This window comes from Pholcus phalangioides, unplaced genomic scaffold, assembly GCF_987345545.1.
Source record: "Pholcus phalangioides strain wild (caught in Gottingen) unplaced genomic scaffold, Ppha-v1.0 ptg000004l_1, whole genome shotgun sequence".
NCBI lineage: Eukaryota > Metazoa > Arthropoda > Arachnida > Araneae > Pholcidae > Pholcus > Pholcus phalangioides.
In genome coordinates, this window is record NW_028301597.1 from 30,354,465 (window position 1) to 30,374,280 (window position 19,816).

A 19,816-nucleotide genomic window follows, 5' to 3' on the forward strand; every position below is an offset into this window, starting at 1 on the left:
CGAGAGAAAATAACCATGTAAGTTACACACGGACGAAAATACGTGCTCTTTTCCATTCCAAGCCATTTGAGGCTCTCGTGGGAATCAGCGGAACGAACTCGACTAAAAAAAAGGCATAAATAAATGAAAAAGAAAACACTACGTTGATGGTGAATGAAGTGATTAAGCGTGAAGGCCTGTGTGTTTCCACACATTTCTTTTTCTAATTTATCTTCCGTGAAGACAACATCGTAAAGGACTATTCCCATAAAAAAAGGCATATCGAATACCGTCTGGAAACTACAGAATTCGTTTCATTTATAGTCTCTGCATGAAACTCCGATTATTACTGATAATATTAATATAAACAGAACAGTTTTCTTTCCTGTCTTGAAATTATATAAAAACAATTTCCACGTCCACGCTTCGAACTCGAGCCATGGAAAAAAATCTCTTAACTCTGCTTCTACTAATCCGATTTTCTCTGTATAATCCTTGATTTATCTACCTCTCTTACTGTAGGAAGTGGAAGGAAAATCCGTTCAGATATATCAGTTATAAACTTTAGATATCTATTAAATTAACCCTTGTACGCATAAAATAACGTGATGATAAAAAAAATGATAATATAATAAAATAATGGACAACAAATTATTCTGTAGGCTATACAGTGGATCCCGCTTACAGTGCCGTCTTAACGCATGGGCCCACCCGGGCCTCAGGAGAAGAGGGGCCTCACAAAAATGAGATCCGGTTGAAATTTTCTAGAATTTACAAGGTAGGGCCTCGGAAAAAACCACTTGGCCCGGGGGCACATGATGATAGATATCATCTTAAGACGGCCGTGCCCGCTTATAGCGTTTTTCAGAAAAACCGTCATGAAAAAATGTTATGTGCGTGAAAACACTTTAAACGGGAAACTTTAAAGAGAATTATAGTTATAGTTGAGACCACAAAAAATAGGTGGCACTAAGCGGAATGATATAAACGGGAAAGTCACAAGCGGAATCGACTGTATCAGCGTTTCTCAATGGTCCGCGGCGATGGCATAGGTGGTCCGCAAGCAGACTTGGTGAAATTATTTGCCCGTTGTAATTGATATTAGTAATATCTCTCCATATGGGTTCAAATTAAATTATACATTCATACTTAGCACCATACATCATCGATGAGAATGCAGGACCCTGCAATCCTAAATGCGGGATATCACTAAATTTTGCCAAAAAATTGCAATATATTGTTTTAAATGCAATTTGCTAAGTAGGCCTACTGCTACAATTGCTGAAGAGTGTAGAAAATAAAGGGCTGCTCCAAATCACAGTCAGCAAAAATGTATTTCGAGAAAAAAGAAATATTCAAATGAACTAATGACCATATTTCATTGAGAAAAATACGGTAAACGGAGATCTTAAATAATAATCCGAAAAACACGGGACATAGCCAATTGTCGTTAATCACCAATCGTAATTAAAATTCCAAAAAAAATTTAACAAAACGTTAAATCTAGCAAATATGTGAGATGAATATTTATGATTTTTTGCCGTAATTATCATAATGTAATTTATACTAAGCAAACGCTGTGTGTGTATTCGCGACTTTAGCAAATATTACAAATTCAAAAAAAAAAATCAGAACAATAAAAATTACAGGAATGTTTCATAATACGGGACATGATTGGTCCGTAAAATTGTTTCAGACGTTTTATTGGTCCTGGTTTTATTGGTCATTTATACGACGTTCAAGAGGTCGAAACGTCGTTTAAATGTGTATGTTGAATAACAGAGAGACTTAAAAAAAAAAAGCCTTCTCTCCCTCATAGACATGCAGAATATTATGAAATACAATGCGTTCAATTGCATCTCCAATTGTGTTATAAAAAAATATCATTTCAATCATAGATGGACTACTTGAGAGGGAAAAAAATTAAATCTCTTGGGACCAACATTGAGAAGATCTTGTTGTAAAATTTTACCCAAATTGGGGTAATCTTCCATCGTGAACTCTAATTTTTTTGGCACTAGATGATTTGCAACCAGCAGCCTGGTCTTTGATTTTGTTCCTCTGGTTTATAATTGTTTTGAAAATTCACACGGGGATGTTCAACTGTTTTGCAAGAATCAACTGCCTTCATTAATTTAAAATTCTATTCGAATTCTTCGAAAATTTCCAGTTTTTTTAGAGAAAGCGCTTTCCATTTTCTCTTTTTTTTCGGCATTACGAACGGTGGATTCGACACAGCCGGCAAACAAAGCCGCACAATGAAAGAAAATTCCATTGGAAATGATCGAAAGAGAACTGCTGTAGTAGGCTACTGTGTGTGTGTACCGTATGTCTCTTATCGGCATACCTGTATCCTCCAAATACTTACATTGTGTGTGCGTGTGTGTGTGGAGAAAATTCTGAAAGGACATATGGCCGTCAAAACAAGTGAAACCCGTTTCTTTGGGGCTCGCCGCGTCTGCGTATTCTCGGAAAAACGATAAACAAATCACCTGAGTGTCCACGTTAAATCGCCATCAGCCAGCTGACGGGTATTTTCGTTATCGTTAGCAATCACCCTAAAATTTATGACTTTTGCGGTGACAAGAACTATTGCAGCAACGCGTTTTCACTAGATACAAAAATTGTGCGCATCCAATGGATAAGAATGACATTTTCTTCAAAAGATTCGGAGTTCAAGTCGAAGTGTAAACGTCGAATAAGTGAGGTTTTGCGTCCAATAAATGAATTATTTAAACATTAAAATATATAGGAACTAATTGTGACCAATGGACCATATAAACGTGAAAGTCGTATAACTGAACGACATATAAACGAGGTTCCACTGTAGCATACATTTCGAAAAACGCATAATCGTGTCTCTAACGATCTCAAAGATTTCGTGTTTACGAAATCACTACATCGATGCGCACGTTACTAAGGTATTGCTTCACTAATTACCCCATTGATACTCTATAACTAACCAGAATTTTGTCGGATGTGATTTCTCCGATATTGATGGTTAAGTCATTAAAAGATTTTTAATTCATTTAGATTTTCAATAGCCCGTAGAAAACTAAGGGCTGTAGGAAAGTCTTTAGAGAATTCAACAAAAGAAAAAAATATGTGTACAGGGTGGTTCTAAATTGATGGGACAAACCTTAAGAGGCGATATAAGACACATAAATGAGCATTTTTGATCATAGAATGTGCGGTCGAATTGCAACAGATCGAATAGCAAAGGCGGTAAAGATTGCTGAACAGCACTTCACCAAAATCAAATATCATACTTTTCCGACGAATTTTCTGTGATTTCCACCATTCGAAGGTGCATATGCACTTTTGGATTGTATTGGAGTTTCTTTTTTCTTTATTGGTGCGAGGTCCATCAAGGTTATGCTGCGCCAAACAATGAGCAAGCGGTACAATGAATGACTTGTGGTAGAATTTGCGTTATTCAGGTTGCACCATGCGATACAATACCGCGATACAATACCCTGCGCTTTCGAATGGTAGATTGCACTTATTGCAGCGAATCCATCAGAAAAAAATATGATATTTGCTTTTGGTGAAGCGCTGTGTTGCGCACTCTAAAAACACCCTCTACCATCTTCACTATTGCGATTCGACCGCACATTCTATGACCAAAAATGCTTGTTTAGGTGTCTTACATCACCTCTTAAAGTTTGTCCCATAAATTTAGAATCATCCTGTATATTGTAGACAACTTCGCGTTCACTTCACGTTTGACTCTCAGAATTATATTATACATAGGACCACGTCATCGGGAAGAATAATGCTCATACACGAGAATTTTTTAGTCACAGGTAAAAGCATTAATGCGATTACAGAAAATGCTGACAACATTTCAAGATGTGGAAAGAAATGGGTTATTAATTTGCATATCGATGATTGTATATGTTGTAGCACGTGGCCTGTGCAATTTGTGATTTCCAAATTTTCAGCGTGAAACCAAATTCCTCGGTTTGAAATGACACTACCTATTTTCCTGCACATAAAATCTACAGATTATGCGTTAGAAAAACAGCTGGATTTTCTAGTACGGACTGCATGCCACTGAGTATTATCTGAATGTTACTATTTTTTTTTTTTTTGGGTGAAATATAGAAATAAATTTTTAGAAAGTTAACTTTTTAAAAAAAAATACTTTGTTTAAAGATTTATAGATGGCGTACGTGGATTTTCGAGAAAAAGAAACGGCATCTCTTTCTTCAAAAGCGTGACAAACAATTTTAACATTCCTTGAGATAATGTTCAAATATATCTTTAAGATAATGTTAAATGTTGTTAAATGAAATTTCCATCTGCAGAGTTTGGTTATTCGACCCGTATCAAAATTACGGTATATGTATATACGATGGATCACGCTTACAATGTTCCCACTTATAATGTTTTCGCGCTTAGTAACCTACTACTTATTTTTTCGTGGTCTCAGCTTTCACTAATAAAAATTTCCCATTTTCTGCTTACAACGTTTCTTCATGACGGTTTTTTGAAAATATAAGCGTGATCCACTGTAACAAGCTTTTCCTAGATATAAAAATTTAAAGCAAATAACTCATCGTCCTAAATTATATTCGAGAAAATAATGTTGTAGGATAACATTAGATATCCGAGAGAATCTCTCCATGTTTAACATTTACAAATTGAAATTCAAAGAAAGAGCATTTTAAAATCTTTCAGATGCATTCGATACCAGGTAAATTTCGATATTTTTTTTATCATCAACACGTCAATGCTTTGGGAACACTGTGACTAAGTTATCAATATACATTTCCGGAGATAAATTCTTAAGTTAATGAAGAAACAACAAAACCGGATAACTTCATACAGAAGAAAATACAGAGCGTTTTTGGAGATTCCAAGCCCTTTGAGACTGTCGAGGGAATAAGCGAATGAACTCAGACAGACTGACACAAGAAAATAAAAAATGCGACGTTGAGAGTTGAGGGGTTAAGTGTTACATTGAAAATTGAAAATATTGATGTTGATACTGAGAATTGGAAAATTCAAATTTTCTCCAAACATTTCTATTCCATAATAAATTTATTAACACCAGGGCCGTCTAAAGAGCATCATGGGCTCCCGAGCCAAGTGATTTTTTTAAGGCCCTAAATGGAAGTCTCGAAAAATTCAACTACTTCTCGTTTTTCCGAGGCCCCCAGAACGCGCCCGGGTGGGCTCCTGCGTTAAGACGGCACTGATTAACACCCTCTAATGTTTAGTAATCCAATTACAATTTAGATAATCTCCACGCATATTTATTTCTTAATCTCTCATCGGAATTGACGAAATATCTCCTTCTTAATAGACTTTTATTTTCACAATGACAAAATTTCAGATATTTTGCAAAGCTGATTTCTCAATGAAACATATTTTCCTATCTCCCCTTACATTACACCTCCTGAAAATCGGAAGAAAAAAGCCTACTTCATAAAGTAGGATATTTCGCAGTGGTTTTAGGGATTTCTACTAACCCTGGGGTTTAAACGGTTAAACTAAAAATAATAAAGCATCCTGGTAATACGCTGTAACAATGGATCCCGTTCAAAAACTCTACACTTAAGACATTTACGTACATGATGATGTTTTGTTCGAATCCTGTTCATTTTCTATTTGGTCGTAATGTTATTTTCACATACAAGAAATTATCATTTATCAAGTTTTTCTCGTTTAAATCATTTTTTATAGGCTTTTAGTTTTATAATAAACATTCTTCAAACGTGTCATGGTGAAAAGTGAGAAGCAAATGTTTTATTATAAAAAATTGCTGTGAGTAAACACATTCTCATGAGTTCAAATTCCGTCTTGAAATTTCTTGTTAAACGCTTTATTCTCTTATATTCCTTAGGCTAATAATTACGCATGCTCGAATACAAAAATTGCATACGTAGTACTGTAAGAATTTGACAGAAAATTCGCTTTTGTATGCCTACCAAATTCGTTTTTTATACCAATAATAGCTTGGTAGTTCATGTTAGTTGCTAGTGTTAGCGAGCCAATAATGAATTCCGTTGAGTGCACTGGTTGCAAGTTATCTAGTCCTTTCTGTTGTGGGTCCAAATACCGTTACTGCGATGTCGTCCGCAAAGGTCTGGACCCTAACGTTTTGGGGACCATTGATATTTTAGGTGGAAAAGCCACCGATATATCTGGGGGTGAGTTTCGAAGATCGATAAATGAAATGAATAAGAAGCTCACGATTAAAGGAACACCAGTTTGGTAAATATTTGTCACATACTGTACTCATTTTGTTCGCGCGTGTGTTACAAATACTCGGATAGGACCATACTTTTTAAAACATGTTCTAAACGGTATCACATTTGGTCTTACATTGATCTATTAATTACCATAGTAAAGGAAATCCTTGGCTAGGAATACAGGCGTATGGAAAATGAAAAATTTTCATGAGGTGAATTATGTCAATTACATGTACAATCAGAAAAAAATTGATAATGAAACCGATGCGTTTACATAAAGATTTCTGAACATCAAACATTATCGAAAATCTTTTTCTGTTTCAGAAAATTTTTGACGGTTATGCGAAGTGTAGTAGGCCTACTACTTATGCCACGGTATATCATGTGATCGCTGCATAATTAGAATACCAGACATGGATTCAAATTCGATTAAAAATCTTTGTCAAACTATTCGGATCAGGCTCTAAACTACGGCAGTGAAAGGCAATTGTTTTGCACAGTGACAGGAAGTTTTACAAGTCGAACACACGCACACATGCGATATCGGAGCAACGAACGTGACATTCTTTTTCATCTAAAGACTAAAATCTCATAAAAAACGTATGGCCTTAATTGAAAGGAGAAAGATATATGGGAAAAAACATGTTTAGAGTCCGAGGCTATACATTCTCCATAGATCACGTTTCATGGTGAAAATTATTTTACACGTTGAAACAACTGTTATACTGTCAGTGGAATCTATGGAAAAAAGACTCGGAACTACTTTTCATAAGGGAAGATAAATTACTCATAGATTTCATCACCATTTATAAACCCGAAATAAAATTATAAAAGTTCTTTTATAAAACTTGGAAACGCATCGGTTACATTCGAGCGAATACAACCAATAAGCTTATCGGTTGCATTTTCAAGTTTTGTAAAATATCTTTTATTAAGCTTTTATAGTGTAATAATGGCCTTAGAGGGGAAATAATCATAAATATAAGTTCGATAGTGAGGTCGGGGTTGGATTACACTGAAAAATTTGTCAAAGTTATTTTATAATTTATAAAACTTGAAAAATGCAATAAAAATTGTATTTTTATGTTTTAATTTTTAAAGTTTTTTGAAAGAACTTTCATAAACCTTTTATAGTTTAGTTCCGGCCTAAAAAACACAAAAGAGCGTGAAACTGGCATTCTCACACACACACACAAGTTACATTATTCCATATTTATATCAGCATCTGAAAAACATATGTCATGGTTATACAGATTTGAAAAAAGAGTTACGGTATCATCCCAAAATCACTACTTAATTTTTTGATGGTTAATTAGGCCCTACTGTACATATTATTATATACATTAGGTACTAGGACACACAATTGGGACATAATCTGAATATAGGTATAACTCTCTCAAACAAACTTGAATGAACCACAATTTTCAAATGAATGTTCTTTTATAAAACTCTATGGAGTTTTGTAAAGCATTGTGAAATATCCAAAAAATAAACATTAGATATTTTTTACAATGCGCGTGAAGTGTAAATCGTAGACCTTAAATACAAAAATTATCATTTGTTTGAATTGCAATTTTTCTGTCCAGAATTGAATATTTTCTCTCTTATTTACCACAAAAAAATTTCAAAACCATAATTACAGCCATAGAGAATTTCCAAACTTTATAACGAGGTTATAATGTATTTAGTTTATCATAATATTTGAAAAATAGTATCATAAATCGAAATCGTGAAGAGGTAAATTCCGTTATAATCCCGATAATGGCAATTACTCCCGTTTGTTTTCACAAATGTAATTTCCGAAGCTCAGCGAAAGGCAATTTCAATAAAATTAATGGGTTTCATCAATAAACACGGAGAAGATGTAATAGATTTTCTCGTAAAAGCCCGAAACTTTATTACTTCAAAGTAAAAATAAAATCTCCATCTTTCATTTCAATGTTCCAATCCATTTCCAAAGGCTTTTTCTTTGAATAATCACGGTAATTGAATTCAGGACTTGAATAAAATATGCGCAAATTCTCAAATGCCGATTCAACTACTCTAAACTCTATGCTATTAGTGGCACATATTATTCAGTTCTATTGACTTCTTTTTATTTGGAATTATCAGAAATTACCTATTCTGTGATAATGAAGAATATCATGTCATTTGCAGGCATAAGCGTACGCAGAATTTTCTCAAAGGGGTTTTTTTCCTTTTTTTTTTTCTTCTCAAATTAGGGGGGGGGGGGGTTACGTTTTTTCCTGCAAAATAACATTACAATCTCGACTTGAGGGGGTTAAAACCCCAAAACTCCCTCTTTGCGTACGCCAATGCTTGCAGGTGTTCCAATGCTACGCTAAACTAATCGCGAGACGAAGTCTTCTATTTACAACGACTTTTACAAATTTCCTGTACGGAACTTTGTTCAGGATTCTAACAAGCTAAATTGAAATCCTCCTCCAATTTCACGTCCAAATTCAATTGCCGCAAAATTATTTTTCGAGACTATAAAGATATACAGAAAAAAAAAAAAGTGTAGCCTATATATTCTTATTACTAGAGCCCGGATTATATGCAAATGCATATGTGCATATGCTTTTGCATATTTTCACCTTTTTTAGCATTAATGATATAAATGCATAAAATCAAAGAATTTTCAGTATAAGTGCATATTTTGAAGGTTTATTTAACTCACTCAATTTTTTTTTATAATTTTTCAAATAAATATTGTTCATATAAATAATATATTGTTGAAATAAATATTTTTATAATATCGATTTTTTTCCCACAGGTGAAATTTAGTGAATTAATACATATTTATAAAGTATTTTACGAATATTAGCCGTTTTATTGTCGTGTTAAATTTTTTTTAGAAATAGTGTTGAAATTTTTTGTTACTGGTATTTTCGTTATTGAGCAACTACAACGAATCTACTTTTTTTTGCATGGTAATTTTTTTAATGCATATTTTCTCATTTTTTTGTACATACTTCGGAATTTTTTACTTTTTCAAGATTCCTAGTGCATATTCTGGAGTATTTAATGCATTTTTTGGGATTTTCAGTGTATATTTTGGCATTTTAAGTGCACATTTTGGCATTTTAAGTGCACATTTTGACATTTTAAGTGCTTATTTTTGCATTTTAAGTGCACATTTTGCATTTTAAGTGCACGTTTTGCATTTTAAGTGCACATTTTGTATTTTAAGTGCATATTTTTGTAGTTTTAAGTGCATATTTTTGTAGTTTTAAGTGCATATTTTTGCATTTTTCAGTGCATATTTGCATATTTTTAGAGCATATTTTGCCACTTTTTTAGTGCATATAATACGGGCTCTACTTATTACATACCTAGTTACAGTGGTGTCGGAGTCGGGGATGCCCGAACATCCACATTACTTTGTGGTTACGTGCTCTGAGCACCCAAGGAAAAATCGTGCTCTGAGCGACTAAATCATTTTCTTAGAGGCCATTACTGGCCATTATGAATTGCCAGTGATTATACCTTTCAGTTCTTGTGTTAAAATTGTAAATTCCTCTATGGCAAAGCATTTTGTTTTTAAACTCTTCGCTAGACCTACATTTACTGACCTGTATACAGTCAATTCGCGATAACCCGAACTCCGATACCTCGAATATCAGTTTAACTCGAAGTTTTCACTCGGCCCCAGAACTTTTTTCGTATTTTAGTGTTAAACACTTAACTCGAAGTTTTTCAAGAGAGAGGGATTAAAAAAAAGCAGAATATTTAGCCTCCCTAGTGAGAAACTACGGGTGTGGTTTTCGGAATGCCAGGAGTTTCTTTCTCTCTTCCGCCCTCCACCCTCCTTCTCCAGTTTCTTAGATAAAAATTGACCAATGAACAATAAACTTAGTAACCGGTGTTCGCATATATTTTGTTGCACGAGTGTTCACGTTAAAACAGCAACTTCCCTTTCGGCCATTTGCAGATGAATGAAGTGTTCTAAAATGGTCAGTACAAATCTCGATTTAGCATAAATTTTTCAAAAATGTTGAACGAAAGATGAAAGGTTTAAATTTCAAAGAATAGGAGAAAATATTATCGATGAAATGGAAAGAAAAATTCAAATCTGAAAAAAAAAGTTTGTGGCTGAAAAGTATACGGCATCCCTCCGAACACCCTATAAAAATAAGGACAGTATTCACGGGCAAGGTTCTCTGCAAACGTGAATCCGAAATGCAAAAACCTTGTGCGTTTTTCAGAAGTCGAAACAGCTTTGCTGCAATGGTTTCAAACATACCGGATGCAACACAGTAACATTCCGATAAGTGGATCAATGCTTCGTGAAAAAGCTTTGTATTTTGCTGAATTATTATTTGCAACTGATTTCAACGCTAGTACCGACTGGCTTGAAAAATTCAAAGCTCGAAACAACATTATCTTAAACAACAGAGCCCTTCGTGGAGAAGCAAAAGATGTTTCCGATGATGTGACTGCCACATCTGGAAACATAAAACCTTGCCTGAACTTTTGAAAGTTTGCCTATGATCCGAAAGATGTATTCAATATTGACGAGCGTGAACTCTTTTATAAGTGCTTCCAATGATGTTCAAAGGTGAATCGCGTGCGGCTGGCAAATTAAGTAAAGAAAGACTGACCATCGTAGTCGGTGATGCATTGGGATCCGAGAAGCTACCTCTTTCAATAATCGGAAAATTTCAAAACCCTCAATGCTTCAAGTCCGTGAAATATCTCCCTGTGCAATACGAAGCGAACAAAAAGGCTTAGATGACCTCAGATTTATTCAAACGGTACATTCTGAAGTTTGATAGAAAGTTTCATTTAGAAAAGCGTAAAGTGTTAGTGTTCGTTGACAATTGTCCTGCGCATTGTGAAGTCCCTAATTTAAACCATCGTTTCGAAATTTTTAGTAGCGAACATCACTGCAAATTGCAATCTGTGGGTCAGGGCATTGTTAAATGTATTAAACATTTGTACAAAAAGCGACTGGTAAGAGCGGCAATTGATGACATATACAATAATGCCAATACATCGATGTTCTGAAAGTTATAAGGCCACTTTCTAGCTCCTGGAATAACGATGTTACACGACAAAAAATTGTTAATTGTTTTAAAGTGTGGGGATTCTGTGGTGATCAAAATGTACCAAGTATGGATCACTTGTGGGAATTAGCAGCACCTCCCAGAGATAGAAGGTCTCTGCAGTCTGCTTGTGACGTCAGTAAGTAGTCCATTTTTCCTCAGAATATTCAGGGAAAACAAATTCCCTGCTCGTGCCAGTATCATCGTTGTGAGGAAAAGAAATGACCGGGCTGAGAACTGGCGATTTTAATGCCCCACATCCAATCACTATGCGGTATTTGTGAGCCAATCAGGAAGATTCTACACCAAAATCAGAAGAAACGAAATAGGTTGCTGCGTTTCAAAATGCGACAAACTTGCTAGGTAGTCTGAATGATGTTTATGGCAAACAGTGCAGAGGCCTTCTATCTCTAGGAGGTGCTGGAATTAGACGATTCCACCATTCATGATTACAATATGATGGAAGTGAACATTGATGTTCAACACAACTCCTTAACATTGATGACATGGTACTGATTTGCGATGATATGTCTGATGGGGACATGGTCAACTCGCTGCAAGAGAAAAATGATGATTCAGGAGAGAAAGATGATTCTTATTTTCTTCCACCCCCTTCGAAGAAAGAAGCAACTTTGGCCAATGGCATGGTGCAACGTTTCATGGAGAGTGTAGACAACGTTGACGCGGATTTATTTTTCTGCTGCCAAAAAGTCTGTGGCTTTCTTACGAAAGAAGAAAGAGGCAGTCAAAGATCACCGCATTTTTTGACAGGAAATAATCTTGGTTTATATAATTTGCTTCATTTACGCGAGTATCATGTATGCGTCTGTTTCTTTAATACAGTTATGTACGTCTATTTTATTTTTAAACATTCCCATTCAATACCTAATTAAGCAAGATTCCATTAGAATGATTTATCTTTGTGGATTTTTTCATCTACAGTAGTTTGAAATGTATTTTACCAATGCAATATTCGTAAACAGCATCGTTATTTTAATAAATTTTCTTTTTTCCCCCACTGAAGAAGGAATTTTCGATAAGTCGAACTAACGATTACTCGAAGTTTTTCGCCGGCCGCTGCACATTCGTGTTATTGAGATTCGACTGTATATGTATAGCCACTCGCCGACTTAATTTCTGTAAGTCGAATTATTTCTACTCCAGAAATTCAAATTTAAAAGACTAACCGTAGTTCATTGAGATGAAAACTGGAACATTCAGCTAATTATAGCCAATAAATGTCTAGCAAAGGGATTTCCAAATAGTTTACCGCTGCACCTCAGATGAGATTAACCGGATAGATAGGGCCGCGGAACACCTTGAAAATAGCATTGCATTAAAATACCAATTAGGTCAGTAATTTCCAACGTTTTATCGCGTGACATTTTAATGTGGCTAGAGATAGTGCTGCCTCGCAGCAGAGTCTTCAATTACAGAAAAATTAATTCAAAATCGGTACTATTAGTACAAGAAGCATTACCAATAAAATTCATTCTTTCGAATCCATATTGTTAGTTCATAATCCCAATTTTCTTGTTGTCTCTGGTTATATAGAAATATTAGCGATTCCGAATTGTTATCGCCTAACCACCTGGCGTTTCGTAAAGATAGAAACACCCGGGGGAGGGGGTTTGCCCTCGTCTTTAAAACAGCACCATTCCTATTCTTGAAATTTCTTTGGACACCAATCTTGAAATTGTTGGTGCTGAGTGGCGTTGTCCCGAACTACACTCCTATTGCAACATTTTCTCTTTATTTACCATCCGCCCCAGATCTTCACTGTTTCGCCGCATTGAAATAAATTTTAGATAGATTTTATAATTCACACCTCCTAATTATAGCTGGTGACTAGAACCTACCCGGAATTGACTGGCACAAAAAAAAAGGAGTCTCACTCGAGCAATTATTAATAATAGAGTTCTGTTTCTTTTCCTTAAGTTTAATCTCTTCAAACTTTTCTAGAACCGACGAGAATCTCGAACCACTCAAGCTCTACATTAATCTCAGTCTGATCCCACCTGATCTTAAAAATCTCATCCTTCACCGAAAAATAAATTACCTAACTAACTCTTTACCTCCATACTTTAAAACTAACCCCTCAAAATTTTGGAATTTTCTTCGCCCTAAATCAGCTGGCCCATCTTCCCTTAAAATTGATAACATAGATCTTACTTCTCACCTTGATATCGCCACAGGAGCCACAGAATTTAATCGGGCTTTTTCTTCTGGCCCCACTCCTTCTCAGTACTCCTTTTCTGATTCATTATTCACTCTAGTCCTGTCTTCTTCACTAAAGCAGGTCTTCTGAACCTCTTAAAAAAACAAACCCCACTCCACTGGCCCCGATGAGATCCTAAATCATATTCTCAAATTTTGCGCTGACGAAATTTCTAATTATCTTTTAGTTATCTTCAACGTCTCATTAAACTCATTCAACAAGGAAGGAGGGGGCAGCCTCCTTCCTGCAGCCTGATGTCAACTTACAGAGAAAACAACAAGTTTCGTACTTCAAGAACCTTAGCCTCAGAATACGCAAAAAAAAACTTTCGACGGAAAATAAAATAGAAAACTTTACCCGAAGCCCCCGATATCTTTCAACGAATTTTTTCCCTGTTACGATATTGTTCGGCTCCGTTTTTTGAAAAGTGACAGCAATACCCGAATGATAACATTATTCATGATTTTTTTTTAATAAGTGGCGTCGACTGTTATAAAACGGTGCACGACCTTCATTTTGTTGGCACATGTTGTCCACGAAACACAAAAGGTTAAGAACCTCTGATCTAGAGCGATCGACCAGTCTCCAAACGAAAACCTGGAAAGTACTTGCTGCATAAAAAGTTGCATTTTACTTAGTAATTACGGAAATTTTTCTAAGGTTTCGTATTTGTTTGAAATCGCATTTCATGCTCATTTAAAACTAATTCGATATTCAAAAAATGAAAATAAAAATCCATAATGGGTTCCTCCCCCCCCCCCCACCCCATCCCCAAGTGTCACCAGTGCCACTACCACAAAAGGTTTTCGAAATCTCTGATCTAGAAATTGTCCAGATGGTATTTCAAGGTCAATACGTGACCCCAACTGTCAATACACAGCATGTTAATCAGCATGGCTAGGAGGGGATACACCCCCTCCCTAGGGAGTGGTTACACTGACTCACCCATCCCTAATTATTCCCAAGAACGGCTTTTAGCATTTTGAAATTCCCAGACATTTTCTATAGTATAGGCCTATTTCCCCAAAATTTCCACCAGAACTAGAAAAAGAATATCCATCGATTCCAGCGAAAAAACAAAAAAAAGTCATTAACAGTTCGGAAAAAAATTTCCAATATTTTTAACATGATAATTTAACCGACTCAAAGACAATAGGCCTAACCTTCAGATATAGGCTTCATTCGGGAGTAAAACATCATTAGTACAGTAGTTAATTCATTATGCCCATCATTATAGCCCAGGCATCTTCAACCCGTTACTCGCGAGAAGCATGGTGCTCCTTGAAGCACCTAGAGTGCTCGATGCTCATGTTCGAGCACTTTATCAACGCTCCTATTAAACACCTTGTACAAATTAAATTTCAAGGGCTGAAATCATCCTAATTTCATGCATTTGTATGTCAAACTTGCAATAAGAGTGCTCTTTTATTGATGATGGGGGTACTGCTCGCAACCAGAAAAAGGTTGAAGACCTTTGGTATGAAATTACAACTGAATTTATATTGTGGTGTCCCCGTGAATGCAATCACTGTATTTAAACATTTTCGTGCTGTTAACCAATGATCGAGTCGTTTCGATGACAGACAGACGTTTCGTCCAACACCGCGGTGAAAGGGCGCGGTAGCCCTGGTCGATAAGATACTCGCCTAAAGTACCAAATGATGTTTAGAGGTGTCGCGAGTTCGATACCCGGTTCGCCCTTGTCAGAAAACTTTCCTGACACAGGGATACGGCGAAAGACCGCAGATAAATATTGCTACCGCAGGGGGCTACAGCCCACATCATGGGGTTAGCGCACCAACCCCTCGACGAGTATAAAAAATAAGCCTGCCGTTCGGAATCAGCAATAACTTGTAGGTCCCGGTCTAATTAGCCCTCATGTGCAGAAAATGACCGCGGTACGACAAAAAAAAAGATCAGTACTGCGGTGAACGTCCTCAGTGCATAGGTGGAGATAGTCTAGTCTAGGGGAGGGGGGTCATTATTGCTGGGAGGGGGCATGATGATGTCAATTCATATATACGCATTAGATCAGTCGATTCCAACTTTGACGCTGCGGTAGTGGGCAAATAAACGGATTGTTCAAATACCATACACTAAAATACTAGAGCTATGTACTAAATACTTAGTTTGGCCGAAAGATGTTACTGCACCGGAAATATTAGGGGTAAAAAACAATTGCAAAACTCAGCTTAGAATAGGCTACTTTCACTTTGTGTCATTTTTGAGCTTATTAATCCTCATTGCATGCTTATTAGACCACAAATGCGGTATTAATCGATCATCAACCGTATTAAAAGTAGGCTACGATGCTGTATTAATCAATGCAGATGGTTTTAGAAAGCAACAAAATGACGAAGCCTGGTCTGAACTGTTTGATATGTACGAATATTTAATTAAATCATTTTCAAAACGATTCATGTGTTTTGATATCGTTTCCGGCAGTCAGGAAGGAATTTATTGGGTCTGCATAAGTCTGCAAAATAAGCTTAAGTATAAGCCGGTATTTTCTCGAAGGAAATGTAGGCCATACTACGGATGTTTAATCCTTGAATGAAAGAAAAAAAAAAGACCCATCTAAAGCAATTGTTTTAAACCAGGGGTCCTCGAGGATCCTTAGAGAGGTTCCAATGGGATCCGTGAGCTTGCGTGAAAAACCAATTACTGTTTTTGCATTATTATGCGCTGGATTTTTATTCTGTAAAGGAATCCGTGGCCTTCATCCTATTCTCACATAGGATCCGTAGGATACAAAGGGGTAAGCCCCTCCGATCGAAAGGTTGGATTTGATTTCGATTTTATTGGCGCAAGAACCATCTAGATCAAGCAGCGCCAAAACAAATGTCCATATAAAAGGAATACAAAACTTGCTCTTGTCATGTCAAAAGGTAAAACTACGAAGTGTGAAACGTAAGAAATGACGTAAATTCTAAAAAAAAAACAACTATAATTTGTCGTATAAAAACCAATGGCTTCGATAAATTTAAAAATGTGAAACGCATCGCAATGGTCACGTAAAATGTCACGAAGTGTAAGATGATTCTGACCAAAAGCGGTCTTAAAAACGGCAACGCCAACAAGTAAAATCATGAGCAATAGCCATCGAAAGGTAGTAGCAGTTTTTATATGAAAACGTTGATCATGTAGAACCATTTCTTTCATTTAGTTTTCGAAGGAGAGTATGGTAACATTAAATCTCAACACCACAGAAAAGAGAAACTTTTTCTGGTTTTAACCCACAGAAAATTAACACTTTTCTTAAGGGTAATGATTTTTCTTTTCATTTTTACTGGTTTTTCTCATTTGTCTTAAAAACGTGTAAAAAATTTTCTGTGAAAAATAGAAAGTTTGAACGTTTCCACTCACTCACTGCATTTCCTTCACTTACGTGTTTCTCTCACAGCAATCAATATTCTGAAAAAGAAAATCCAAAATATGAATTCTTAAACAAAGTGTTCATTAGTTTTAAATAATATCGAAACTAATTGATTGTATTGATTAATTTATAATGTCTCAAAACTTTCGTTGAAAAATGAGGTCGTTTTTGAACGCTTCACCACTGAAATCCTAGTCCACGTTCATATTTAAGATCTTTTTAAGCTTAAAAAGAACGGAAAAAACACATTTGAGGTGTAATCCAAGGAACATAAATATTTTAAGGATTAAAAAATAATAATTTCTATTTTTTTTATCCAATTTTCTACGTATCTATGCCTATCAAACGCGCGATATTATCTGTTGCTACGCAAAATGGCGTCTTTGTGAAGAAGTTCTTGAACTAGCTATTCAAGTTAATATCTATTTAATAAATCGTCGAATAATTTATTTAAAATGTTTTTTGAATAATTAACATCTTTAAAAATATATTATTATAAAAATTTTCGGCGTAATTTTTGTAATTTATACTTAAAACGCTCAGTAATGAACTGAAGTATCACATTTTTTACGGATTATCACGAGTCCCAACAAGTGACTTCAGCGAAATTACGACGTAACAGTGACGAAAGTCACAAAAAGTCACATTCGGAAGCTCTAAACAATTTGTCCATACGTTTGGGTAATTATCAGACACATCCATCCGTCCAATGATTATAAATAAGCGAAAAACCGACTCGTGTTCCCCGAAAAAAAATAATAAAAAAAATCCCGCCATCCGCCATGTTTGTCAAATGGCGTTCCGATCGGAAGCCGTCCAGAAAACTCATTTATCAGCTAATTAATGGTAGATACACCCTTAATTGACGTCGATTATTAATCTATGAGATCCATAAAAATTATCAAGCTAATAATTAACCATAGAGAAGGTTTAGAATTAAAGATATCGGAGGTAATGTAAAGACGCTATTTGAGCTTTTGTGAGTTTTTCCGATAACGTGTCCGCCATCTTGTTTGCCACATCATAATGGCGCAGCTTCGCGGAGAAGAAACGAAGCAAAAAAATAAATTTATTCTTGTTTTTCGAGTGAAAACTAAGACGATAATCGATGATAATTCACCCGTTGATTCAGAGTGTCACTCACCTCTGCTAATTGAATCCCCTTCTCTTAATTAATCTCATATTAATTAAGAAAAATGTGCAGGAAAAAAAATTTTTTTTTTACGTCTCCAGATAGTAAAGGACTCGGTTTCGTGAACGGAGGAGCGACCGCAGCGCCACCGGCTGTGATTGGTTAGTTGATGGCTGAGCCATCAAGTACCCGGATGTTGTTTTAAACCAATAGAAGTGTATCAGTTCGAAAGATCACTTATTACTGGTTTTGTTGGGGAGAGTTGTGAATGAGACCATTCAATAGGACCCCCATCGGTGTTTCTGATTGCTTGGCATTCACCCCGTCCCCCTATATGACCTGGTATGAGATTTTTTTTGGCTTTTATGTTTCTTTGATGAATGTTTACCGTTTCCTGAATTCCAATGATAAAATAATTTTTACTTTAATATTAAACGAGATTTTGAGTTTTCATTTATGCGGGTGGAATTTTTTTTGGCTGTATTTATTGATATTGGATCAGCGTGGAATATTTCTCCCATTCGGGAACAAATGGAAATTCCTCGGGGTTAGGAGAGAGATTCTTAATACAAATACAAGGCCTCAACGAGTGGCTGAGAAAATAATGCCCATATCAAATATGGATGTCATATATTTCAAAAATACAGCAACCCAATTAAAAATGCAGTCATAAAAACTATGTGTATATACACGATACCGCTGGGATCGTTTGAGACAGCGTTTCTCAAACTATGGTCGGCGGACCAGAGGTGGTCCGCAACGATGGTATGAGTGGTCTGCAGGCGGACCCGTTAGTTAAATTCTCGCTGAATGAAAAATTATTCAACCGTTATAGATATTGGTAATATCCATGTGGATTCAATTAGAAATACCTTTGAAGATGATCTTGATTACCAACGTCACAATGGGTTCAATTGAAAATTATACTGGGGTGCGGTAGCCCAGGTCGATAAGATACTCGTCTAAAGTACCAAAGGATGTTTAGAGGTGTCGCGAGTTCGATACCCGGTTTTGTCCTTGTCAGAAAACTTTCCTGGCACAGGGGTACAACAAAAACGGCGACATGACCGCGGAATCGGCAATAAATTGTAGGTCCCGGTCTAATTAGCCCTGACAATGACAGTGGTGCGACAAAAATTATCAAAAATATACCTGGGTTCACATCATCGAGAGAATCGCTGGAAATTGCGATCGTACATACGGTATATCGCCACAAAATACAGTTTATTGCTTTAAATGCAATCGTATAAATTACTTCTAAAATCGCTGAGGGTGGGAGAGAGAAGAAAAGGGTTGCTAAAACAAATCATAGTAAACATAATGTGTTTTACGATAAATTTTTTTTTTTTTTTCAAATGATTTGATGACCAAATTTCATTCAGAAAAAATACCGTAAATTAGAATCTTAGATAGTGGAAAATACGGGACGTGACCAATTATTTTTTATAAAAATGTTCCCGGAAGCGGGCACAATCACTAATTTTTATTAAAATTGCTGAAAAACGTCGGAAAAGCCCCAGATTTCAAAATTAATAGTGTGGAAATTTTCATCTTCGGTGTTTTAAGAAAATTAATTTATGGAGATGATTCCCCCTTTTTTGCATATGGAAAATATAGCTGTGAGATTTTAAATAGAAATTGATGATTTATATTAAAATTTTTGCGTATGCAAAAAAATGGAACACAAACGCCTATGCAATTAAATATGCGTATAAAGTCTTTAAAATATACTTACTGCAGGGTAAATACCTATTTAGTTTTTCACAGTTATAATGGGTAACCTATTGTCTGCTTTTTATTGGTGGATACAGGGAAAATAAGTGACGCCCCCCCCCCCACCCGGTTAAACCCAATATTTATTTT

General features: G+C 35.8%; 1 protein-coding gene across 2 annotated transcripts in view; it reads right to left on the reverse strand.

Annotated features, from left to right (window-relative positions):
• Positions 1-18,091, reverse strand: part of Naa80 (N-alpha-acetyltransferase 80) — a 35,796-nt gene extending 17,705 nt beyond the window's left edge. The window contains exons 1-2 of one of the 2 annotated variants that reach the window (XM_089231301.1): positions 17,966-18,091; positions 16,812-16,859 (exon numbers count right to left, since the gene is read on the reverse strand). The gene's annotated coding sequence lies outside the window, so the exon portion shown is untranslated. The remainder of the gene's footprint in view (positions 1-16,811; positions 16,860-17,965) is intronic. The other variant, XM_089231302.1, reaches the window with a different exon arrangement.
• Between the last annotated feature and the right edge of the window lie 1,725 nt (positions 18,092-19,816).